We start from the raw sequence: 26238 nt of genomic DNA, 5'->3' as shown, positions 1-26238 counted from the left end.
TCCCCCCTCCACATGTTTTGCTACATGCCATGGGTACCAGTCATCTATACTCTAGGTCAAGGTGAAGTCCTTAGACCCTTAGACCCTCTTGCCCAGACTGTTATATCAGCCTCCTGGCTAACATCCGGGCCTCCTAGCTCTCCCCACTTTCCCCACCCCCACATGCACTATTCTCAGAATTAAATTCTCCCAGGGCAAAACTTACCCAACACTTATGAAGAGCTGACTGTGTCCCAGGCATTATTCTAAGCCCCGCGCAGACATTATTCATTTGATCCTTACAACAAGTCTGTGCGGTAGGTACTGTTATCATTCCCATTTTACAGATGAGGGAACTGAGGCAGAGAGAGATTAAATAATCTGCCCCAAATTGCATAGCTAGGAAATGAGAGAGCCAGGAATCAGTCTCCACTCTTCCTCCCAAGGCAAGAGTAGCAATGATCACATCAGACTCCCTCTCCTCTCAAAAACTTTGAGGGTTTTCTCACTGTCGATTCCACCCCAAATCCACCTCCTTAGTCTCCACAGCTTCAAAACCTGTCCTAACCCACCCCCACTCTCATTCTCAGCCCCTGTCTCTAGCACAGGCTGCTACGTGTTCTTCCCCAAGCACCATGGAGCCTGGGAAACTTCGACACTAGGGTACTTTGAACATCCCACTTCCACCTGCCCAAAGCCCTGTTTCTCATCCCCCAGCCCAGCCAAAGTCGGTCTTTGCCCTTTTTGGCACTTCTTAGCAAAGCAGATTTTGGTTTATTTATTTTTTTGGCCGCAGCCACGGCATGCAGAAGTTCTCACACCGGGATCCAACCTGCGCCACAACAGTAACAAGAGCAACAGTAGTAACAGTGCCAGACCCTTAGCCCACTGACCATCATGGAACTCTAAAGCAGATTTTTACAGTGGCAAAAGGATTGGCCTGGGACACACTGGGTTAAAAGGCTTATTCTCAGGGTTTCTGTCGTGGCTCAGTGCTTAACAAATCTGACTAGCATCTATGAGGACACAGGTTCGATCCTTAGCCTCACTCAGGATCTGACGTTGCCGTGAGCTGTGGTGTAGGTCCCAGATGTGGTTGGGATTTGGCGTTGCTGTGGCTGTGGTGTAGGCCAGCAGTTATAGCTCCAATTCTGCCCCTAGCCTGAGAACTTCCATATGCTGCAGGTGAGGCCCTAAAAAGCAAAAAAAATAAATGCTTATCCTTGTTACTGGCTCTGTCACCTGGAGAGAGCAAATTCACCTCTCTGAGCATCAGATTCCTTATTCATGTAAAAGGGGTGATGAGGGGTTTATAGATGCAAACTACCACATTTAGAATGGATAGGCAATGAGGTCCTCCTGTACAGCACAGGGGACTCTATCTCGTCTCTTGGGATAGACCACATGGAAGATAATATAAGAAAGTGAACGTATATATATATGTATGACTGGGTCAGATTGCTGTACAGAAGAAATTGACACAACACTGTAAATCAACTATACTCTAATAAAAAATAAAACCTAAAAATATAAAGGGGGTGATAATTATAGTCCTTTTCAAGGCTGTTGTGGCGATTTGAGAAGTGTCTTGCTCAGTCAAGGTGAACCCCTGGCCCTGCAGCTCTTCCCCTCACAGCATTCACCACATCTCCCTGGCATCTTAGCTGTCGAATCCTCAGGAAACTCTAAGTTACCTAAGAGCAGGTGTGACCCGCCAGTCTCTGAACTCCCCTACACACCTTGCCAAGGGCAGGACAGAGTCCCTGCTTCATCAGTGAATAAATAAACGTATGAATTCATTTAAATACTTGCCAGTGCCTATTTAAATGTTCTAGAGAGGATCCACCTCCCAAAGAAGGTAGATCCAGACGATCTCTGAGTCCCCTTCAACCTTGAGAGTCCAGAACTGAGTCTCTTTCCTAGAGAGAACTTGTAGGAAACACAGAATTCTTTCCCCGTCTCATGAACGATTATCAACGTGAGGTCACATTGACTCTTCAAATCCATTTCCAGCCCACTCGCGTTCTTCCCTCCGAATGATTTTTTCCAGGAGCGGGGGTCTGGCATTTGCCGGGAAGCCGAGGTTCCCTGGCAGCCCCAAAGCACGGCGGCCCTTGGTGGAAAAGTCAAACCAGCAAATAGAAATGTCACTCAATCATTTCCCCGTGCTTTCCTCTCATTGGCCTTCTCCACCGCGAATAATGAGAAATGCTTTTTGCCCAAATATTGTTTGAATTTCAAATACACAATTTCCCCGGGGGTGACCAGATGAAAAGAGAACTCTGGTTTGCAACATAAGACCTCTGTGCGCAAGTTGCCTTGAATGAACACCGAAACTAAATTTTTATTGAGCTCCTTGAAATGACAGACGCACATCAAGGCAGCCGGGCTCCCTTCCCACTGCGGTATGCTAAAATTATTTGAAGTGAACACCAAGGAAGCACCCCTCAAGGGGTGAGGAAAGAAGGAAAGGATTTTAAACCCAGGAGGCCAAATGATAAATCCATTCATGGTGCCGGCCTCTTCCCCACAGCCCAGCAACCCGCGCCTTCCTCTCTATAGGCCTTGCCTCTCCACAGCCGGGGCTCTTAATCAGACGCAGGGTTCGGAACGACCTAAGAGGTCCGAGGGCAATGAGTCTCCATCCTGGCTGCATTAGAATCTCCTAGAGTGTTCCGGGAAAAATCCTAATGCCTAGACCCCACCCTGGACCATTTAAATCAGAGTCTTCCTGTGTCAGGCCCAGACCTCAGAATCTTATAAAAGCTTCCAGATAATTCAAAATGTGCATCCAGGATTTCCCATTGTGTGCAGCAGAAACAAATCCGACTAGGAACCATTAGGTTGTGGGTTCAATCCCTGGCCTCGCTCAGTAGGTTAAGGATCCAGCATTGCCATGAGCTGTGGTGTAGGTCACAGATGCGGCTTGGTTCTGGCGTTGCTGTGGCTGGGGTGTAGGCTGGCAGCTATATCTCCGATTGGACCCCTAGTCTGGGAACCTCCATATGCCGCAGGTGCGGCCATAAAAAGACAAAAAAAAAAAAAATTGATAAAATGTCAGGGTGAGAGGCACACATGAAATTGGAGGGTGTAACCCCCCTGAAATGGCAGCTCCACTTTTGTATGCATGAGAATATGTGTGTGTTTCTGGAGTATGGGGTAAGAGCTTTCAGACAATTCCTTTTTTTTTTTTTTTAATTTAGTTATTTTTTGTTGAGAAATCAGGAGGTTTTTTTTTTTTTTTTTACTTTTAGGGCCACACCCAGGGCATATGGAAGTTCCCAGGCTAGGGGTCAAAGTGGAGCTGCAGCTGCCAGTCTACACCACAGCCACAGCAGCGTCAGATCTGAGCCATGTCTGTGACCTACACAGCAGCTCACGGCAACACCGGATCCTTAACCCAGTGAGCAAGGCCAAGGATAAAACCTGCATCCTCATGGATCCTAGTCAGGTTTGCTACTGCTGAGCCACTATGGGAGCTCCTCAGACAATTCTTTACAGTATCTGCAACTCCAAACAGGTTTTAAAAATAGGAATATAGCTTTGTGTCTTGGGTTCCTTCCAGGGGAAAATGATCCTGTTCAGAGTTAGGTTCTAATGGGCAAAGAGAAGTTCTCTGGTTCCCTGAGGAGTGAGCTTGCGGATCAAGACCCCACATGACAAGAAGCTGTCAGTGAGGAGCCCAGGGACACAAACATGGGGAGAAAGATCCACTGAAAAACAGAAGGAAACATTCTTAAGAGGAAAAAAAAAAAAACCCAAAAAACAAAACTGGGCACTCAATACAATTTACTATTTCAGCAGCCCTGCCGGTGGCTCAGCTGACAGCTGTGCCCAGCTTGGCCTCTCAATCTGGACATCAGAAGCCAAGACCACAGAGAGGGTTGAATGCCCAGGATAGCTTATTTTGGGAGCTCCACGTCCCTGACTGACCAGTGCACCCCATAAAACTGCCCTGAGAGCCAGCGGGTAAGTGGGTGAGGAGGGATGGAGGGAGGCAGATGGGGGTGACGCCCCTGAACAGCATCCTGGAGACTAAAGAGGCCCCTTGGAGCCTTCAGTGCCCTCAGAACATAATTTCAAATAAATCCCAGGGAGGGGGGCCAGGAGGGCTTAGGCTTATGCAACTATGCAAATTGGACTGAAAGAGGAGTTCCTGTTGTGGCTCAGTGGGTTAAGAACTGGACTAGTGTCCACGAGGATGTGGGTTTGATCCCTGGCCTCCATCAGTGGGTTAAAGGACCCAATGGTGCCGTGAGCTGTGGTGTAGGTCACAGACGAGGCTGGGATCCCGAGTCGCTATGGCTGCGGCTGGCAGCTGCAGCTCCAATTCTACCCCTAGACTGGGAACCTCCATATGCTGCAGATGCGGCCCTAAAAAGCAAAAAAAAAAAAAAAAAAAAAAAAAAAAAATGGAACTAAAGAGAGACTAGGACAAGGAGAGAAGGTGCTAAGCTCACCAGCCCCCCAGCAGCCCTCCTCCAAGTCCTTGAAGCTACTCTGTCATCAATATCCCTCGCTGCCCCTCCTCCTGCTGCCCCCACTCAGGATCTAGTGGGATCTCAAAACTGGGGCTCAGTCAGGGTACAGTCAGGCCTGCCTGCTGCCTCCCACTGCCAAAGTCCAGAGGGCCAGCCCCGGGGCTCCCCAGCCCCAAGTCAGCTGCCTAAGTGCTCAGCTCTGCTCATGAAAGGGCCCCCTCTTCCTCCCTACGCAGCCCTGTGCTCTAATTTATCCTCCCCTTTGATAACCAACTCCAAACACATTCAGTCGAGGCTGGGCCATCAGCGCACAAAGGCCTGTGCTCTCCCGGCTGAATGCTGCACTTCACTCTTGGGGGGATTTCTATAGAAGGCAAAATCCACCAAACAAGCTATTACACTTAAATCAGACAATGCCCGAGGTGACGGCCAGGAGACCAGCATAATGACTCAGTGAGCAGCGGGCCTCTCTATTTGGAAGCTCAGCCACAGCATGGGAGAGCAACCCGCTGCCCTTCCCAGCCTCGCGGCCAGATCCCTCTTCTGCTCCCGGACTAGACGGTTGACCCTCTGTGCCCGCCGGTTCTCTGAATCCTGAGGGTTGATTCCCCTGGGCCCGGCCCAGACTGACTCTTGATTCCCTTTCTGCCTATAGGAAAAAGAACGACGAATGCATTCTACCTGCCCCTTCCCTCTCCTTCATTCTGAGGATGAGGAAACCATGGGAACTGCCGAAAGTCACATAGGCAACTAGAGGCAGAGCCAGGATTAGAATCCCTTGTTTCTCATCTCATTCAATTCATACAAGAACTAATATAAATTAGGCGATGCACGTCAAGCACTTAGCCTAGTTTCCGGCACATGAAAGCACTCAATAAATATCGGTTGTTATATCGGTTGTTTTTCGTTGTAGGAGTAGCGGCATTTTTATATGTCATTCAGCTCCTCCTGGAATGCTTGCCAGGAGCCAGTCTCCAGGGTGCTGGGTACCAAACGGTGGGCGTGACACAGCCCTGCCCTCCTGGAGCTTATATTCTAATGGAAGATTCCAGTCAAAAAGATTCAGACAGTTCTACTACAGAGAGGTAAGTGACAGCACAGGGGGCAGTAAGGATGCTTTAGGAGTCCATAGCAAGAGCGTTCAATCCAGACTGCAGGGCTTGGTGAGGAGAATCTGGTGTCTTGGCTGAGACTGGGGATGGGTTGGATCTAGCCAGGTGAAGGGAGGTGGGAGGGAGGGGCACAGGTTGGGGAAGACAGATTTCCAGGAGGAGGGGATAACCTAATGTGAAAAGGCAAACGAGGAATGCAAGGCAAGAAGTGCCAGGATAACTGGGTCCGGTGGGGTGAAGACAAAGTGATGCAGGGAGGAAGGCCGATGGTTGTGAGACGTGAGGCTGCAGAAGTAGACGCCAGGATAACTGGGTCCGGTGGGGTGAAGACAAAGTGATGCAGGGAGGAAGGTCGATGGTTGTGAGACGTGAGGCTGCAGAAGTAGACACCACACCTCTCATGAATCACACGAGACGTCCTAGAAAGGAGCCTGGCCTGTATCTGGAGGAGTAAGGGGGTGGATGTCAGGGCCCATGGTCATGGCAGAGATCACAGGATGTATTGTCAGAAATGGGGTGCAGGGGAGCAGGGCGGGGAAACCACTCAGCAGGTCAAGCCCCAGTTTAGCACTTGTTCCGAGTTCTATTTCAACCTATTACATGGTCCTACTCTGGAGTCCCCAAATACGGGCCACCATTAAGAGGACCCACAGAAGGGGGAAGAAGCTGAACGTGGAGAGCTGTGGCCACGGGAACAGGGAATTTGAACAACGGGCGACCCCAGCCACTTGGACCATCACCCAAAGCCTGGAGGACTATATAGTAAGAGTGAGGTCTTCCCACCAATCAGATGTGTGACTTGGGCCACCTCCAGTTCCCCAGCTGTACACTGAGGATATTTACTGAGTAAGGGGTGGGCTGCCCTGCAGTTCACCCATTCTGTTCTTCTATTACTTGAACTTCTGTTACTTGAAATATATACCATATACTTTTTTTTTTTTTGGTCTTTTTTTTTTTTTTTTTGAGGGCCCCACCTGCGGCATACGGAGGTTCCCAGGCTAGGTGTCTAATCGGATCTGTAGCCACTGGCCTACGCCACAGCCACAGCAACGTGGGATTCAAGCTGCGTCTGTGACCTATAGCACAGCTCATGGCAATGCCAGATCCTTAACCCACTGAGCAAGGTCAGGGATTGAACCCACAACCTCATAGTTCCTGGTCAGATTCGTTAACCACGGAGACACGATGGCAACTTCTATGCCATATATTTTTATTCTAAGAAGCCCTGCTCTGCATTTTAAGGCTTATAAAAACAAGAAAAAATGGTTTGCATTTTATAATAGAAGAAATGCCACACATCAAAACCAAGTACCCTGCACAGCAATCAAACATTTCTTCTTCCAAGTCCAAGAGAGGCCCAGCTTTGACACGGGCCAGAAAAAGCTGGTTGGGAGCTGTAGTCCTGAGCTGTCATGACTTTTCCTCACAGCCTCTGCACAGACCCCTGGTCCTCAGGAAACTCTCTTTCCCAGCCTGTTGCCCTCGAGAGTGAGGCTCTACAGAGGGCCAAGGCACTCTCTCCTTGTCCAATGGCTCTGGCAGCTACTAAGGAGGAGGCCAAAGCACCAAGGATTGGGGCAGGTGAACAGAACAGCAAATTCAGGCTGGGGTGGGAAAAGAAAAAAAAACACAACGTCAGAGCTGTTTTTGGCCAAAGGTTGCTCTCCAGCCTGTAGCTTTAGGATGCCAGCAGCATAGCATCCAGAGGTGCACAGCTGCATGGAACAATTCAAAAATTGCCTTGTTGGACTACAACGTGCCAATTTTTCAAATCTAGAGCCATTTTCACTATTACAGTCTGTGCCGCCTAAGCCGGGAGAATTTTCTTCTGGGAGGGAAAATTGATTCCGAAGTTACCATTAACCCCCATTAGCACAGCACGCCCCATTCCCAAACTATTCTTGGGAACCGAGGAGGCCAGAGGAAGCTATAGAGGCCCATGGCGAGGTTGGTGCCCAACATCCCGGGTGCTAACTGCCAAAGTCCATTAGCCCCATGTCTCAGAAGGGCAAGGGGGTGAGCGGGATGGAGAGAGGTGGGGGTGAGAGGGAGTCTGGAAGGATCTGGGCATGTGTTTCCCCAGGATTTCCTGGGCTCTGGATGTTTGCCCCCATGGCTCGCTCCATTTGGGTGGACTGGGTGCTTGCATGAACTAAACAGCAAGAACTAAGACCAAAGCCAGCAGAGACACTCTTTATCTTGACCTGCAGCCCTCACCTGTGACTGTCCTCTCTAACAGGGACACTCCTGGTAGAGGAGTGTCCTGCAGGAACTTGCTCGGAGGCACCCATCCCATCCCCATTCCTTGTGCCCAGCTGCCCAGAGCCCAGGTCTTTGCAGATAACACCATTATAAGGCAGCTGGTTTTGTCTGCCCAGGCACTCTATATGGAAAATCACCCAAGCCATTCTAAGCCCAGGCAAGAGCCAGCAGCCTTGATCATGGGGTGCTGCACTGTGACCTTCATCTTCCCAAACACAGAGCAAAGACCCACCAGTCCAGCAGAGAAGGTAGTGGAGACAGAGGTGGCTGCAAAACAAGGAGGGAAAGACAACCACGTGAACCAAGCAGGCAATGGAGGAAAGCAGCACATCCACCGAGCTCTCAAGTATAATTTTTTGTTTGTTTGTTTGTCTTTTTGCCTATTCTAGGGCCACACCCACGGCATGTGGAGATTCCCAGGCTAGGGGTCCAATCGGAGCTGTAGCCACAGGCCTACGCCAGAGGCACAGCAACGCGGGATCCGAGCCGCATCTGCAACCCACACCACAGCTCATGGCAACGCCGGATCCTTAACCCACTGAGCGAGTCCAGGGATCGAACCCACAACCTCATGGTTCCTAGTCGGATTCGTTAACCACTGAGCCATGACGGGAACTCCTCAAGCATAATGTTTTACAGGATGACGGAGCAGTAGGCCCTCGGCCTGAGTCTGAATTCTGGCTCTGCCCTTTGACCTCGGGCAAGTTACTTACTGTTTCCAAGTTTTTGTTTCTTCCCCCCTGGCCTGGAAGTATAAACAACCACTTGGCAAAGTTGATGTCAACATTAAATAAGATAATATAGGAAAGGAGTGATTATAATACCTGTTCAGCAAATAGGTATGGATGTATGTGTATAAACTAAGGAAGCCCACCATCCATTCTAAAATGGTTCTCTATTCTTCACAGATGGACATAGCTCTGCTCTTCCCGCAAGAGTTCGCCTCAGTGTCTGAGACTGGCTGTGTGGATGACCCGCTCTGAACTTGGAAAGTTCCTTTCTCCCCACCATTCCTGTCTCTCCTCCAGCATCACCATTAAAGCATCCCTCTCTGGGGATGCTGTCTGCTCACACTGCCCAGAAGAGCTTGTAAAGGAGGCCTCCTTCCTGCCCAGGGCTCTGGAGCGAGGAAAGGACTCCAGTACAGCCTATTTTCCTCCCACAAACACTTAGAGTATCTGCCACATGCTAGGCCCTGGACTAGAGGGTCCAAGATGAGCAAAATCTGGTCCCGTCCCAGCCCTCTAGGGTGTCAGGGAAGCCAAGGTACCAAACCCACATACACAGCACATGACAACCGTACACGGAGAGCGCAGGGCAGGCTCCCAGTTGCTGGCCACACAGAGGAGAGTCGAGTGCAGAGAGGCCCAAGGAGGGCGCCCCCAGTGGTGGGCCGCGGGCACAGCGGTTGCTTCCTTCCTGGCGGACACGGAAGTTGACCTCTCCAGTCATCCGGTGATTTGTGCAGGGAGGGGAAGGGAGCGCGCCAGGCTAGGTGCTGACGGGACGTCCCTGTCAACACAATGTTCCGCCTGGCCGGGCCTTCATATATAAAGATATTTAATGAATTAGTTAATTAATGAGAGGAGTTTGATTGATAGATCATATGGCGCTCGCAGCAGGGTGAGTCTGACCCCCGATACTGCCGCCTCGGCTGCAATCCGTCCCCCTCATTGGTCGGGAGAGCGCGGTCGCTCCGGCAATTTGCATGCATTTAATGTAGCTCTTTAATAGGATGTAATGTTAGCGAAAGCCAAAAGCGCAGCAGCTGTAACTTAAAAGACAGCCCCATTACTGCAAGCCTTATAATTAGGGTAAGAGGGAGACTCGGTCTGCCATATGTTAAACTCTTTTGAGGTTAATAGCTCTGTAAGATTTTTGCAATTTAAAAAAATTACACTTGAAGGATGATGACAAGGCTCATCAATGAGGCGCCTCTCCACCGGAGGGAAGGGATAGGAGGAGCCCGTGTCCCCAAAGCCCTCTTCCCCGGGGACCTGGCCAGGTGGCCCCTCTCCCGCCACAAGTCGCTCTTGGCCCCACCCGCTACCCGCACCCCGTCCCCATTAGCGCCGGGCGGCTGGCTCAGCAACATGGAATCAGAACTTGCCCACCTGGCTCGGCGCAGCCCCCGCAGCCCGCGCATCCTCTGGTCCCCGCATCTGCTGAGAGAGGAGGGAGGGCTGACGCCAGGCGATCGGCGCGCACCGGGCCTGGGAGCAGGCGCATGCTTACCTTGCAAAGTCCTGGGCAACTCCAGAGCAATTACGGGTCCCCGCAGGTTCCCGGGCGCTGATTGCACAGCCGGGGCCCGAATCAGGGAACGCGCAGCAGGCGCTGCCCAGGGTGGGGAGAGGAAATCGCCGGGAATTTGCTTGGTAATTACCTGGCACAAGGCCTTGGGGGGTGTTTGCCATCTCTGTGCCACAGCCCCAGTGGCAGGGTGGGGGATAAGTTGGGGGGCGAGTGTGGTGCGGAGCCCAGTCCTGGGCCGGCTGGACCCTGGAGCGCCGGGCCCTGCCCCCAGGCGGGATGAGTGTGAAACGGGGAGGCCTTCCTCCAGCCAGCATAAGGCGGGCTGCATCCTCCCAGCCTCTGCTGTCTCTCCCAAGGGTCCCTCCCCAGCGACCTGGGGCCGGGGTGGGGGGGGGCAGTCAGCGGGAGTCAATCTCTGGAGACCAGAGTAGCCGCCTCGCCTCCGTGGTCCCCTCCCACAGCCTGTGCAAGGCAGGGAGCCTGGGAGAGCCGCCCGACAGCCACATCCTCTCCCTCAGGAGTTCTGCCTCCCGCATCCTTCCCCTCCCCCTCGCTGCCTCTAGGAGTGCGTGGGAGTCGGACCAAATTCCTGATGACAGACACTCTAGACGAAACAACAACAAGGGAAAAAAGAGAAATCCCTCTCTTTTTTTTTAAAGGGGGCTCTTGTTAAAAGGAAATTACAGAAGCGATCAAATTACTGCTAATTGCACAATTATCTGATTATCTCTGGTACCAAAAATACACAAGATCCTTTTCCCCTCCCAGCCACTTAAAGAATTTCAGGGACATCTCCTGGGGAAGGACACTGATCTCTGTTGCCAAAGCCTGGAAAGACAAAGAATAGGAAGAAAGGGGGCTTGTGGATGAGGCTAGGTATGATTCTGGGGGGCTCGTGTACATCCGGAGAGGGGGGAAGGTAAGGTTTAGGACTGGATGGGAAAGAGATGGAGGGGAGGAGAGAGATGGCAGAAGGTAACCAGAAGGCCTCTTCCAGGGAATTACATGCAGAGCTCACCCGGGCTTTAGAAAGGTGAGAACTGTGGAGTTTAGGTCCCTCGCTTAAGGTCTTTGGAGCCAGCTGCAAAGTGTGAGGGTACCAGTGTGAGATGGATGGTGTTGAGTGGAGAGTGACGGAAGCTGCTGAAACCCTCCGAACTCTCCTTGATTTTGGGGGGCAGAGATTATGGTGGGCTTCTGCAACCCAGGTAGAGAAACCTCATTCAGGAGCTCCCATTGTGGCTCAGTGGGTTAAGAACCTGACATAGTGTTTAAGAGGATATGGGTTCGATCCTTGGCCTCCATCAGTGGGATAAGGATCCGCCGTTGCCACCCTCAAGCTGTGGTATGGGTCACATATGCGGCTTGGATCTGGCGTTGCTGTATCGTAGGTCGGCAGCTGCAGCTCCTATTTGACCCCTAACCCAAGAACTTCCATATGCTGCAGGTGCAGCCCTAAAATAAATAAATAAATAAGTAAATAAAAACCAAAGAAAAGAAAAAGAAAAACCGTGTTCATATTACAAACTTTGATTTGAAATGCTGCTTATTGGTAGCTGCTAAAAATGACCATAACAATAATAACTAACTTTTGTTATTGCTGTATAGTTTATAAAGCATTTTCCTTTCTCACCTAATTCTCTCACCTCCCCTGTTCTGCTGGAATCCCCACTTTCCATTGAGCTAACAGAGACTCAGAGATGTGAAGCTCTCCCCAGAGTTCTCACCAGTTGTTGGACCACCTAAAGCTCCAGGCCCAGCATCTTCGCCCTGTATCTCAGAGCCTGTCTTGGGGAGACGGGCCAGGCCTTCAGGAATTTCTCTGCATGGGACTGAGACCGTGTCAATAAGCCATTGAAGTTAGGTTTCATTATCTTCTTTACCGTCTGGATTTAAGTCAGTGGCCCATGCTTCTGTCCGCTTGGATGTGGCCCGGGCATCCAGAGCTGTTTTCCCATGGGAAGGGACGTCACTTGACACACCAGCCTGAAATATCATTTTAAGGCCACCGGTGATGCCTCAGCTCCTGGATGGGAAAAGGCATGGGCAGGTTCTGCATGGAGAGTCCACTTCCTGTTCTCCCCTTCCCACCTTGCCAGGCAATCAGGATGAAGAGCGAGCCCCTTCCTCCTGTTCCCCACCCTCTCTGCTGCCACAAACTGGGGATCAGGAGGTACAGAGGGTCCGTCCTCAGGAAACCTGCCAGGGCCAGGCAGGCATGAGGACCGCTGCAACTTATTGTTGGCTGCCAAGCCTATTCCTCTGTGATCATCACATTCCCCCCCCACCACCACTCACTCCCCCATGGAGCAGCCATGGCTGCTTCAGAAATACCAGCTAAGATCAATAGCAGGGCAATTACAGGGCCTTGCGTGCACTAGCAGGGCCTCCCTCCGAAGGAGCATGAGGCGCATGCGGGAACGTAGGTTCCCTTCATTAGGGCCACAGGCTTCCAAGTGAGACCAGTGCAAGGCTGGGGACTCCCAGGACTGGGGGCTGGGAGGCATCTTCCCAGATAGGGCTTTGAATTCAGGGGGAGTGAGGAAGATAAGGAGGTTAATTAGCCTAAGAGGGCCTCTTGGAGGAAGAGGCTGACCCTAGGGCCTGTCCACCCGTCTAAGCAGCTCACAGCATCCTCTCCGCCTCCACACAGCCCACTTGAGAGAAATTAATGAAAAGTCAACAAACTGATTTTTCTCATCAATTACCCCTTGGTGGAAGGTCCTATGGCTGAAGGGGTCAGTGGGCAGTCAAGCAAAATGTCTAAGGCCAGAGAAAGCAAAGGGGTCAAGCTTAGAGCTGTCTCCCAGTAAAGGCTCCAGGCTGTAGAGAGGCCCCTTTCCCTAAGATGAAGCCCTCCATCTTATCAAACATCGTCCCTGTGATGGAGTTGCTGAGGATTAAAGATGAACCAGACTTGCCCTTCTAGGAGTCTAGAGTCTTGTGGAAAAGACAGACACATGGCAGCTAAACTTGGAGAATATCAGCTATCTTCAAGTTCAATGCCCTCAAGTTGTAGAGAAGAGGAAACAGAGGTTGAGAACCAAATGCCTTGAGCCAGATTTTCTAGCTGTTGGTAGGGTCCCAGCAGGAAACAGGTATCCCGACTCCTTCTTTGGGGCTCCTCCCACTGCAAGGCAGAGCTGAGTAGGAGCTGGTGCTGTCACCTAGCCCCAGGCAAAGCAGCTCAGCTTCCTTGCTTTCATCCAGCTCTGGCCACCTGCTTCACCTGCTGCTTTTTTCCAGGTGAAGATGCATGATTAGCAGCCACTCCTCAATCCTTCCTGCCCAACCAAAGGTTTGATGTTTCATTTCTACCCATTGGAGGAATTGATAACACTTGAATTATTCCATTTAAAAAGAAATTTTCTCAGCACCATCTGTTCTTAGGCAGGAGAGCTTGGCCAGGATGGAACATAGGGAGACAGGGGACACAGATCAGGAAGAGGGGTGGGGACCACAGCTGGAGTCCTCTCCTGGTCAGTGGAGGGGACTGCATTCTGTATTCTGTTTTCTTTTTCAGCAAGAAGGGATTGGGTACTCCTTGCTGTTCTGCCATGCTAGACCACTTCCAGCCTCAGGGCCTTGGCTCTGGCTGTTACCTCTACCTAGACTTCCCCAGATATCAGCATGACTCATTCTTTCACCTCTATTAAGTCTTTGCCCCAGGGAGTATGTTGATGGAGAAACCCCCCCCCCCATCTCCCTACTTAAAACTGAAACACCAGGAGTTCCTGTTGTGGCTCAGCGGTAACCCAAATAGTATCCATGAGAATGTGGATTCAATCCCTGGCCTAGCTCAGTGGGTTAAGGATCCACTGCCATGAGCTGTGGTGCAGCTTGCAGATGCAGCTCAGATCTGGTGTTGCTGTGGCTGTGGCATAGGCCATCAGCTGCAGCTCTGATTCGACCCCTAGCCTGGGAACTTCCATATGCCCTGAGTGTGGCCCTAAAGAGCAAAAAAAAAAAAAAACAGCTGAAATGCACTCTTCCTAGTTTCCCCACTCTGCTTTCCCATTCTCCATAGCACTTGATGACCTCTCGCTATAATACATCATATTTATTTGTCATGTTTTGTGTATGTCCCACTTCTGCTACCACTAGAAAGCAAGTTTCAAGAAGGCAACGGCTTCCCATGTTTTGTTTTTGGTTTTTGTCTTTTTAGGGCCACACCCAGAGTTTACAGAAGTTCCCAGGCCAGAGTCAGATCAGAGCTGTAGCTGATGGTCTACACAGTAGCAATGCCAGATTCAATCTGAGCTGCGTCTGCAACCTACCCACAGCTCATGGCAACACTGGATCCTTAATCCACTGAGAGAGGCCAGAGATTGAACCTGCGTCCTCATGGATACTAGTCAGATTCATTTACGCTGAGCCACAACGGGAACTCCAGCTTTATATGTTTTGTTCACAGGAATTAGAACACAATTTAGCACATTGCTGATGTTCAATAAATAATGAGTAAAGGACATCATTAAGTAAAGAATTAAGAGTCTTCAAAATAGGAGACTTGTGGGAGAGACCTTGAAGATGAAATAATCTCGAACTCTCAAATTGTGAGTGAGAAGTAAGTTCTATGTATTTGTTTATGCATTCATTTATTTACCCATTCAGAAACTGTGTATTGGACATTTACTACTTCCTAAACACTGTCCAAAAAATAATTGTAATATTTGACACTTACTAATCACTTTGTTCCATATATCTCATTTGAACAACCCTGTAAGCTTAGCACTATCATTGTTCCCATTTGACAGATGATAGAGTAAGGCTCAGAGAGGTTAAGCAACCTGCCTAGTCACACAGCTACAACATGGCGGAGGGGAGACATGTACCAAGGTCTGTTTGACTCCAGACTTGTGTATTATACCACATCCCTCCCCCTTTTTCTTTACCTGCCTGTCTTATGGGCCAGACTAAATGGCCCGATCAAGGTGGCAGCCAAGGTCACCCAGAACTGCAGCCCTTTTAAGGCAGCACAGTCCTGATGTTCCAAATACCCCCATGAAGCCACCTGTCCCCACCCCATCTGCTGTCCTCCCCCCGCACCCACCCCCAGCCCCACACTCTGAGCTCCACATATGGACATTCATATGATTCACAGCAACCAAGATCGGTCCCTGGGAAGAAAAGAGAGCTCATAAAATCTTACGGCAGTTTTATGACGTATTCTTAGCTTTTACAGGCGGACTGGGCGGCCGAGGCTGGTGAACAGCAAGTGTCTTGGGCAGATGGGCGGACCCCACGGACCTTAAACTGGTGAGAAGAGCTGCAAATTTTTTGTGAAGACAGCACCATCTTTCAGCTGCCTGAACGGGGAAGGGCAACACAAGAAGCAAACATTTCTTCAGATCTCTCCAGTTTAAAAAGCACTTTGACATTTAATGCCCACCAGGCAAAGTAGGTATTATTTCAGATTCACAGATGAGGAACCTGCAGAGAGGTTGCAGAGACTCCAGCTTTCCTTCCTGAATTCAGATCTGATGCTCTGCTCCTGGGATTGCCGGGCACGCACTCACTCTCAACGACGCCTGCCATTTCTGCCGGCAGAGACAGGTTCCAGGCAGTCACCCCTCACACCTCTCAGTCCAGGCTCCATCACCAGGATATCCCAGAGCAGCACCCGAGAAAATTTCTTTCTGCTAACATCCGAGGGTTGGGGATTTCTCACCTATGTCTGTGCCTGCGAAGCCCTAGCTCAACCCTCCCTCTTACTCCACAAGCCTCTGCCATCTCATCATTTCCAGTGCAGAGCTCATGTCAGCATGAGACAAGGGAGCTCAGAGGGATGGCAATGCCTCACAGATGTAATCGCCTGTACTCTCTGATTTATTTACATCATTCCCGAATTTCTTATGAAAAATAAAATGGGGCTCGTCATGCCTCTTTGACAGATGAGGAAACAAGTTCAGAGAGGTCAAGCAATTTTTCCCACATCACACAGCTGGTGTCCGAGAAAACCAGGATCTGATTAGGGTGTCCTGTCCCTTCCCTTCTCTTGGGTAAGGGTCCCAGAGATGCAGGCTGTGTTTGGTGTGGCAGTGTGGCAGATTCAGGGAGTGTCCTGCTTCTTCCCGAGTTGAAAGCCAGGACTGACTCTCTTAGCTACTTGGACCCAAAGTGTCTGGGCATATTTTAGCTTGTGGTTTTTCTTTTTTGTTTTTGTTTTTAGTGAGGCAAATAAGTGTTTATTAGGAAGAGAAAGACAGTAGGAGTGGAAAAAGCATAGGCAGGAGTTCCTATTGTGGCCCAGCAGTAATGAACTTGACTAGTATCCATGAGGTTGCGGGTTTGATTCCTGGCCTCAATCAGTGAGTTAAGGATCTGAGATGGCCATGAGCTGTGGTTAGGTTGCAGACATGGCTCTGATCTGGTGTTGCTGTGGCTGTGGGAACTTCTACATGCCATGGGTGCAGCCCTAAAACAAGACAAAAAATTTTTAAAAATTGAAAAAAAAAAAAAAAAACAACAACCAAAAACCAGAAAGAGAGCACAGGCAGGCTCTGATCTCTGATGTTAGCAGTGGAGGGGGGCCTGAGAGGGAGAGACAGAGATAGAGACAGACAGAGAGAGAGCAAGAGAGGAAGAGAGTAGCTTGTGGTTTTCTGAACATGCAGGTGGGTGGTCTTCCTTAGATTGCCTCTGTCTCTCTCCCTTTTGGGGGGAGGGAAGTTTTTTGTTTTGTTTTGTTTTGTTTTGTTTTCGGTATCTGGAAAAACTCAGGAGATGGAACTAACAAGAAAAGCCTGAGGTGAGGCTGGGAGGAAGGTCAGAAGGAGGTGGTCGGGTTGGGGGAGTGGGGAGAATATCCACTGCTGGGCCCCCAGTGAACACAACTGGCACAGCTAACACCCCCTCACGTGGCCAAGCTCAGGACCTGATTAATCCTCCTGAGCCTGGCGCGCCTGCATCTTTGGATCTCTAAGTTCAAGAGGTGCAATAACCTGAAAATCATTTGTCCAATCATCCAGCATGGTTTAAACTTCTCTTCCATAGAAGCTTCTTAGTGAGGCTGTTCTGGGCTTGGTATCTTTACAACACCCCGATGCATGCTGAAACAGGACCCCATTCTAATCTGGACCCATCTTGTCCCTGAAGCCTCATCTTTCCCTGCGCATTCTTGCCCTCTCATCTCTGCCCCCAATGTCAGTCACTGGCCCTGCCAGCAGCCTCTCAGGGCCCCCTGCTATCCCACCCCTCCAGTCCATGCTGTTCCCTCACACCTATGCTGGCCCCTTGCCTGGACACCCTCTCAGTCTCCTTTGTCTGCGATTCACCTACTTGCCTGTCAAGAGATCACTCAAAGGTGAGTTCCCTGGTGGTTCAGTGGGTTAAGGATCTGGTGTTATCACTGCTGTGGTGTGGGTTTGATCCCTGGCCTGGGAAGTTCTGCGTGCTATGGGCACAACCAAAAATAAAAAAAAAAAAAAAGAGAGAGAGAGAGAGCCACCTGTGAAGCCTTCCCTGATCCACACCCATCTATCCTGCTAGATAAATCAACCACCCCTCCTCCACACAGCCCTCCCTGTGCCCTAATAAAGGAATTAGCTCCCTGCTAGGTCTGCGAGCATTTGGAGAGCAGGGACAGGATGCTGTTCCTGGTACATTGAAGATGCGCCCCATGCCCTCACACATGCAGAAACACATGGATGGATGACCATAGGCTGCATGCATGAGGAAAGAGAAGAGGCTACTCCATCATAGAGTTGAAAACTCTGCCTGTGTGTCCATTGATGGATGATGAGAAAAGCAAAATACAGGCTATGCATACAATGGAATATCATTCAGCAATAAAAAGGAAGGAAATCCTCTGGCACACTACACCATGGATGGACCTTGCGGACATGGTGCTAAGTGAAATAAGCCAGTCGCGAAAGGACAAAGACTATGATCCCACTTATGGGAGGTCCTCAGAGTGGTCAAATTCAGAGACAGAATGTAGAATAGTGGTTGCTAGGGCTGGGGAACGGTTGCTAGGGGTGGGGTGGTCAAGGAGGCGCCCTGGAGGGAAGGACCCCAGAGGGGAGTTTTCCAGTATCCCCAAAGCCCTCCGGGGCAGTCTGCCCCTCCCCCACACACCTACAGAGCCTCTCGCAGCATTAAGCCTGCCCTGGTGGGATGAAAAGTCAGCCCTCCCCTTCTGGATTCACGCTAGCAAGAGCACTGGGCTTGAATCTGGAAAACCCACCTTTTGAGTTCCGGCTCCAACATGCAACAGGTGCCTACCAGTCGGCAGATGACTTAGCCTCCCTGAGTCTGTTTCCTTGTCTGAAAACCGGAGACAGTAACGCTCATCCCACTTACCTTGACAGTTTAATCTAAGAATGAAAGCACTTTTTAAACTGTAAATTATAACAGACAAATGGAAAAGTGAAGTCAAAATACGGTGTTAAAATATCTTGTTCATTTGTGGAAAAGAAGGAAATACATAGGAGTAAACATGCATGCCTATACACATTACATATCCTTTCTTGAAGGATAACTAGTGGGACCTTAGAGATGAGAGTGGGCTCGGGGACGTTTACTTGAACACCTCCTGTACTATTTTGAACACATTTTTTGAAACAAGCATGTCTTCTTCACCTAACTTCAAATCAAAGCCATATTTTTTCAACATTTATGGACTGTTAGTAGATTGCCTAGAAGTTCAGACAATTTGGATGCTTGTCCTGGCTCCGAAGAATGTGGCCTCAGTTTTTCCATCTGTGAAATGGAATAGCCATCGCCTTGTCAGCCCAGCTTTACCAGGCTCTGGGGAAAAGAAAGCTATGACTTCCAGTAAAAATAAAAATGAAGACAGGAGTTTCCATTGTGGCTCAGCAGGTTAAGGACCCAACATTTTCTCTGTGAGGATGCAAGTTCCATCCCTGGCCTTGCTCAGTGGGTTAAGGATCTGGCATTGCTCAAGCTGCAGTGTAGGTTGCAGACACAGCTTGGATCTGGCATTGTTGTGGGAACTTTCATATGCGGCAGATGTGGCCCTAAAAAGAAAAAGTATGTATATAAAATAAGATAAAACAAAATAAGACAAACACAAAACTTTTTTTTAAACCAAATTATTACTTCCAATCTAAAGCCCATGAGCTTCTAGGCCTATCCAGACATAGGCAGGGCTCCCACCCTGCGCTGGAGGGAAAGAACATGCACTGTTGTTTCCGCCCTGCGGCTCCACATGAGTGCTCACAGTACCTCTGACCCCTCACACAGCCAGGCAGCCAGGGCCCCTGCCTTCCCACTCAGGCTGCCTGAGCAAACCACCTCGCAGGAGTTCAAGGATCGGGAGAGGAGCAGGCTCCAGAAGACCCATGCCCCTCCCTCCCACCTAAGCAAGACTTCTCTCTGCTGCCCCAGGGGAGAGGGGAGAGGAAGCCAGGGAAAGTGGCTGGAGCCCCCAAACCTCAGCTGCTGTCCCAGGTCCCCTCTTCCATTCTCAGGGCCTCCCAGGAGCCCACCACACTCACAGAGGCCTCCCCGCTTCCCTTCCCTTGGGCAGTGGCTGCTTGGTATTCAGGCCATGCCATCCTTGCCTGTCTCCATTTGGAAAGGTCCCTTTCTGACCTCTCTGTATCTCTCCATTGCCTTTGTGGGGGGAGGGAGGGGAGGGGAAAGGAGAGAGATCATCTCAGCATTTACCCAATTAGTGGTAATTAGAAGGCAAGGCCCGGGCGCTCTCCTCACAGCTGCTCGGAAGGGCAGAGATGGCTCCAGAGTAGCTGCTAAATGGGCTTTGGACACACCGTCTGAGAGCGTTGACCAGCCCGCCCCCGAGCCCTTGGAGCCGCGCCGTACTCCCCATGCAGCGGACGCCATCGTCTTTTTCCCTGCGGCTGCCTCTCCCAGGTGTTCTTTCTGGGGTTTGCCCTGGATTCTCAGGCACCGCAAGGGCACCCTTGGCTGGGTTAACCAGGCCTCCCTCCGCACCTAAACCCGGATGGAGGCCTGGTTCCCATGGCAACCCAAGCCCCACCCCCAGGAAAGTAGAGCTCCCGGAGTGGGCCTCTGCCTTCCCAGGACCCTCGCTGCTTTGATTCCTAGCTACCCCAGAAGTACTGTGATCTCAAGGCAGCTCTCAAGTCCATACTCTTGGGTCACCACTGGGTCCCAAGGTGTTCCCACTGTGGCACAACCGGATCCACGGCATCTCTGCATCACCAGGTGGCAGGTTCCAACCCGGCCCCCGTTAAGGATCTAGCGTTGCCTTACCTGCAGCACAGGTCTCAGCTGCGGCTCGGATCTGATCCCTGGCCCGGGAACTCCATGGGTTGGGGGAGACCAGGAAAAAAAAAAAAAAATCCAGGAACAATTGGGTCACAATTCCTCTTCTGCTCAGTGAGCAGGTCTACAACTGCAGTGGAACCTCAAATCTGACGGCAGCTCAAGAGGTCCACGCATCTTCCCCTCCTCAGCAGGCCATCCGGTGGGTGGAGCGGAATTGAGAAGCCATTTTCACTAGGAGCACCGCTCACCCTGACCCCGACACGAGGAGCCAGCTGCTTGGGACTGTCCGTTCAGTCAGTTCTTATTAATGATTCTGATTAGCCTCTATGGAGATCCATTATCTCCATGCCAGAGAATATACTATTAATTCCCATCTGTGCCGGATTACTTACAGTTAGTGGTTGGTACTTTTCCATGGTCTCACAACACATCTTAATCAGATGGTGAGTGGGTTTAATTAGCCGAAGTATAGGTTTTATTTTTTTTATTCATATAACTACTTAATCTAATGGAAGCCTATTATCTGTGGCTTTTTTCCCATGCATAATTATTGCTGTTTTTAATTGATGGTGCATCAGGGGTTGCGGCTACAATATGGCAGCTGGAACACAAAGTCGCCTTTCCCCAGAATGAAGGTTGAAAAAAATGAGTTGTCAGGGAGGCATCAGATTTCTTGTTTTCATTGAGATGTGAGCTCCCATGTGGAAGCTGCTGGCTCCTGCCAAAAGAAAGCAAATGTGGTTCTCAGCTGGGCGACCCCTGGGCTTCACTGCTGCAAAATGCCCTTCAGGAGCCCTGGGGCTGGAACCAAATCAGGAACAGCTGGGGAAGGGAGCTATTTGTCAATCCAACCAGATCATAAGCAACCCCAGGGCAGGAACCGAATCTTCTTGTTCTGCTCCCTTCATCCCACAGGCCCTGAGACCAGCTCAGGTACCCCGTGTGCTCTCTATACGGAGCAGCAAATGAGGCTCAGAGCTGAGATGGTGGAGGAGACCCAGGCTCTTGACAGTCATTGTCTTCGGTGTGAAGGTGATTCTGAAGGTGATCCAAAGACAGAGGAACCCACGTTCAAAAGTGGGCAGAGGCTCTCCTCCAGGCCACGGGAGACCCTAGCCATGCCCACTTAGAAATCAGACCCTGGTCTTTGAATGGAATGGATTGCCAAATTCCAGTGCCTCCTTGGGTCTGAGCGAGGTCTCCACGAACACAAGAGGGTCCCATTTACCCAGATTGTAGGGGAAATAAGCAGAATAGGGGAATGATATCTGGTCAAAAGTAGGAATCTATCCATTTTCTAATAACTCTAGAAGGCCTGGGCTTCCTAGAGACAAGCTTTCTGGAAGGATTGGTAGGAGAACCCTGCAGCCATTGAGCAAAGCTCCCAGCTGACCCAGAATGAAAGGAGTCCAGGGGCTTTGGCCAATTTCCTAAGTCCCTGGGGCTGAGCAGGGAGCCCCATTCAGCCTTTAAGGAAGCTGAGAGCACCAGCCTCTTTCTCACTGCCCCCCCCATGCCCCTCCCTACCCCCAACCTCTGTCCTCCAGCTCCCTCCAGACTCCTTAGCTGCAGTCAGAAGAAATCTGCATAGCTGGGTTCCAAGTCTTATTTCCCCTCCTGCTTGTCTCTTCCTGTTAAATAATGTGACACAGAAAGGAGGCCACAGGAAGGAAAGGTGCTGAGGCTTTTGGGGTAGAGCTATCTCTTCCAGGAGACTCCAAGCTACTAGAGCAGTAGGCATGGACTTTCTGTCCCAGCCCATGGCTCTGGTGGGCTGTAGGTGGTGGCGACACTGGGTTTATTCCTTTCTTCCCATCTTGCAAAAATATTTGTACAGAGCCTCCTGTGTCTGACCCCCAGTCAGCAGCAGACAGGAGCCATGGATTCCTCTTGCAGTGTTTTACAGGGTGACGGATCAGATAATGTACACTTAGCGAGTGCACAAATAATGTGAATCAGGGTTGGCATAGTGCAGTGAGGTGTAAAAAAAGCAATTTGAATTGTTCTAGGGAAATGCCAGAGCCGCTCTGACATGCTTGCTTGCCAGAACGCTGCCCTGTGCCCCTCCGAAGGGCTGAGCTCCAGGCTCTGGCCGGAATGGCAACGAGGCTGCCCAGCACGGCTGACCTGAAGGGGAGCTCCCCCAGGGATGGGAGAAGCTCTGCATCCACACACAGGAGGGAGAGGGCACGAGTGAGCGGATGAAACAGAGCTCCAATTCCTACTGGAGGGGATGGTTTGACCCACTGCTCTGTTGAGACAATCATTGGAAGGAGGGAGGGAGAGAGAGCAAAAGAGATTCAACTCTGTGCTGCTGGCCATGGCCACGCCCGGGCAGCAAGTTGATGCCAGATGTGTATCTGCCTGGATAGAACTATCCTTAGCCTCCTTGGACAACCAGAAGTCATCCAGTCCATCCCCCTGCCTCCAGACAGAACTGTGCTCCTCTCCCACACAGCAAATTTGTTTCAAAGGCTCTCCAAGGGAGAGGGAGATTTCACACCCTCTCTGAGTCACCTGTTCCAGCGTCTCAGAACGCCCACCCTCCGGAAGTTCCTCCCATTCGGTCTAAGTCAAATCCTTCAGGCAGCCCTTGGTTTATACATTTTCACAAGGGGCTGGCCACACATGATGTGTCGATGGCACCCCAGCTTAAGTGTGCCTAAGCAGAGACCTGGCTATAGCGCCACGCCCTCCCTCTCGGGGTGAAAGTGGGTTCATGCAGGGGGTAACCAGTCACCTCTCAGGCCAGCCTTCCCCCACTGCCATCCTTTCCAACCCTGGCCGCCCTGAGGCTCCTTTGTCCGGCTCCCCTTGCTCTTCAATTCTGCAAAGCCAGACTACCCGATGACATTCTGCAGGCTGACGAGGCCAATCCTCCTCTGGTGCTGTCCCCATCAGCCTCTGTCCTCAAAGCCTCCCCCCTCCCACCACGCTGCTTGCTGCTTCCATGAGGTTTCCTGTCCGGAGCAGGAGACAGGCTGTTTATCACTGTGACACCTGCTGGGCAGCCTTAACTCGCAAAGCCACAGCATCTCTGCCGTCCTCCCAGCCCACACCTCCCCCCGCCCTACCCATCGTCTCCCAGCTCCCGGGGGACCCAAAACTATGCACGTGGAAGATGGTCAATAAAATGGTTTGAATTTATTTTTCAATAGCAGCAAGCAGACAGTGCCAACCCCCTCCATTAAGTCCTTTAGTCAAACCAGGCTCCAAGCCTGAAACTCAGCATCTGGGTATTTTACGAGGCCTGGTCATAGGGGAAAGTAGTAGGAAATCTCTTGATTGTTTCAAATGAAAGCCGATTACAGGGATCGAGGAAGGTTTTTGGTGGCTCAGGAAGCTGAGAGGTTTGGGGATAATGGATGGCTACTGCCGCCTGCCCACCTGCATTACTGACCTCAGAGTGGCCAGGCGGGGAGCCCAGCACAGATTAAGAATCCAAACAAAAGGGACGATAGGACAGGCCTAGGGACAGGCAGCCTGCTGAGGGACTGGCTGAGGCCTCCAGATTTTTTTTCCCAGGAAATCTGGGGACACATTTCCATGTTGTCTTTGCATAAATTTCTGGGCCTATTTGCATACATTTGCATTTTTGCCTTCAAAACACCCAAACTCCCAGAATATAAAATAAAATGCAATTAATTAATTAATTGGTATGATGGATGGCAAACACAGCCATACTAAAAATACAGGATCCGTGTGGGACCTTGATCAAGGGACAGATTTTCCAGCTTGTCCCCCTAAGCCAGGATGGATCTTGGGGATATAGTGCAACCTGTTCTGAAGTTGTCTGTCTTCCCAGCTAACTGCGCGCCCTTGGGAGCAGGAACAACCAGAACTCTTTGATCCCCACGTCCCTGGGCTCCAGCACAGGGCTTGTCTCATGGGAGACTATTAATAACTGTTGGTCGAGTATGTGACTCAGTGGTCAAGTGAATGAGTGACTCCCCTGCTCACTTCTGATCAGATGATGAGGTCAGAGGAACTGACACGCCCCCCTCGTAGGAACTGACAGGGAAGGGCTCAGAGCTGCCCTTGGAGCGCACTGGGAGGAAGACGTCTTCACAGACCAGCTCCTCAGGGACCTGGTCCCGGCAAGCCCTCTGGGGAGGAGTTCTGGAAGCAGGTTGGAGGGAGTCCAGAACGTGTGGGCTGTCCCAACCCAGGGGTCAGGGGCTCTCAGGAGATCTGGACCAGATGATGGCAGAAACCACAGGACAAAGTAAAGACAGAGGACTCTGCCCCCTGTACCCAAGGTCTTCTAACTGCAAAGCCAGTTATAAGGCTCTATGGTCTTCTGAACCCAGAAAGGATCCAAGAGGTGGCCCGGCCATCCTCCCTCTGTGCCCAGCCTGACACGGAAGGCAAATTTTTACTCGAGTACTGTCTATTGAATGCTCAACAAATATTGATTAATCCATTGATTGACTGACTGACTGATTCTCTGTTAGCACATTTTAATCCTCTCCCCAACCCGAAATATCACTCAACAGAGGCCACCTCTCCTTCTTGCTTACAGAGACACAGGTTTCACAGATGCCAGGAGAGCCACCATCTGGTACCAGGGTACACCCTATACACAGTGGTGTTGGCCCGACAGTTAATTCTTTGAAATAGGTAGTTCTACTTGATGTCTCATCTAACCCCACTTCCTACAACAAAAGTCTTCTCCTTAATATCACAAATTTGGAAAGTATTAAGAAGAATTGCTTTTTGTCCTACACACATCTGCCATAAGACATTTGCACGATGACAGACAGTCAAGAGAATGGATTTTGGAGCTGACTGCCCAGATGAGAAAACTGACCCCCCCCCTTGGGGAACAAGTTAACTTCTTCATCTCAGCTGTAAGATGGGGCCAATAAGGACGGTCACTCCATAGGGTAGTCATGGGGAGCAGCGACAATATCCACAGAGCACTTAGAACAGTGCTTGGTAAATGCTGCTTGAGTATTAGCTACTCTTATTATTCTACAATAGAACCCCTCGCTCCGGCTTCAGAGAAAAAGAGGAAGCAAAAATGACTGACTGAAAGTGATGAGACGATGGAGGGCGTTCCACAGAAGTGAATTTTCTAGGATGCAGAGAGGAGATTGAATCATTTTTTTCTTCACGATGCATCTCTCAAAACACAAACTTGGACTCTAATGCCTGGAGAGAAGCCAGGATGCTGTTTGGATAAAGAGGCGAGAGGTTCTCAGAAGCTGACCCAGGCATCTTCCGCAGGCTGGGGACAGGTGACATGATCAGGGACACTGGGAGAGCCGGGGATTCGGGGCTGTGGCCTCCGGCTTTGGGGATCAGGCTGATGTGAGCCTGGAGAGCAGCTGCAGAGGAAACAAGCCCAGCCGGGGATTAGCAACCAGGGCATTCTCAGGCTTTGGGCGCTGGGGAAGGTGTATGAGCGAAGCCTTCAGTTAGAGGATGCTGGAAAATACCAGAAAGGGCACCGGTGCTGACACTGTTTCTCCTCCCCTTGCCTTGACTTGAAATGCAACTTGGACACATGAAGAAGAAAGGAAAATTTGGAGAACCAACCAACTTATCCATAAATCCTAAAGAAAACACCAATTAGGGACTCCAGAGCCTCCGAGTTTTGCTGACTTGGTGTAGAGGACATTGAGAGCAAGTCAGCGTCCTGCTGGGGGCCAGGTGCTTTTTGGATGACTTTATTTCATCCATTCTTTGCAACAACTCTAAGATGGAGGTGTTGCTGTTCCCATTTTATAGATGAGGGTATGAGAGATTACAGATTTGCTGGAGCTCAAATGTAGATACATAGAGGACACCGGGTTAGAGGGCAGGTCTACCCAGCTCTGAAGCCTGTGCTCTATTTACTACCCTGGAGGAAGAAGAGTACAAATTGGGGAGAAAAAACGGGAGCAGAGGTGTTGCAAAAGGAAGGAGATGGAGGAGCATGGTGGGGG

General features: G+C 50.6%; 1 long non-coding RNA gene across 1 annotated transcript; it reads left to right on the top strand.

Annotated features, from left to right (window-relative positions):
• Positions 8422–16438, top strand: LOC106504883. The gene is made up of 3 exons (XR_001298820.2): positions 8422–9457; positions 14505–14657; positions 15267–16438. It is a non-coding gene; the product is annotated as an uncharacterized LOC106504883 (long non-coding RNA).

Source organism: Sus scrofa, chromosome 9 (genome assembly GCF_000003025.6).
Source record: "Sus scrofa isolate TJ Tabasco breed Duroc chromosome 9, Sscrofa11.1, whole genome shotgun sequence".
NCBI classification, from domain to species: Eukaryota; Metazoa; Chordata; class Mammalia; order Artiodactyla; family Suidae; genus Sus; species Sus scrofa.
This window is presented reverse-complemented; position numbering and strand designations above follow the sequence as displayed.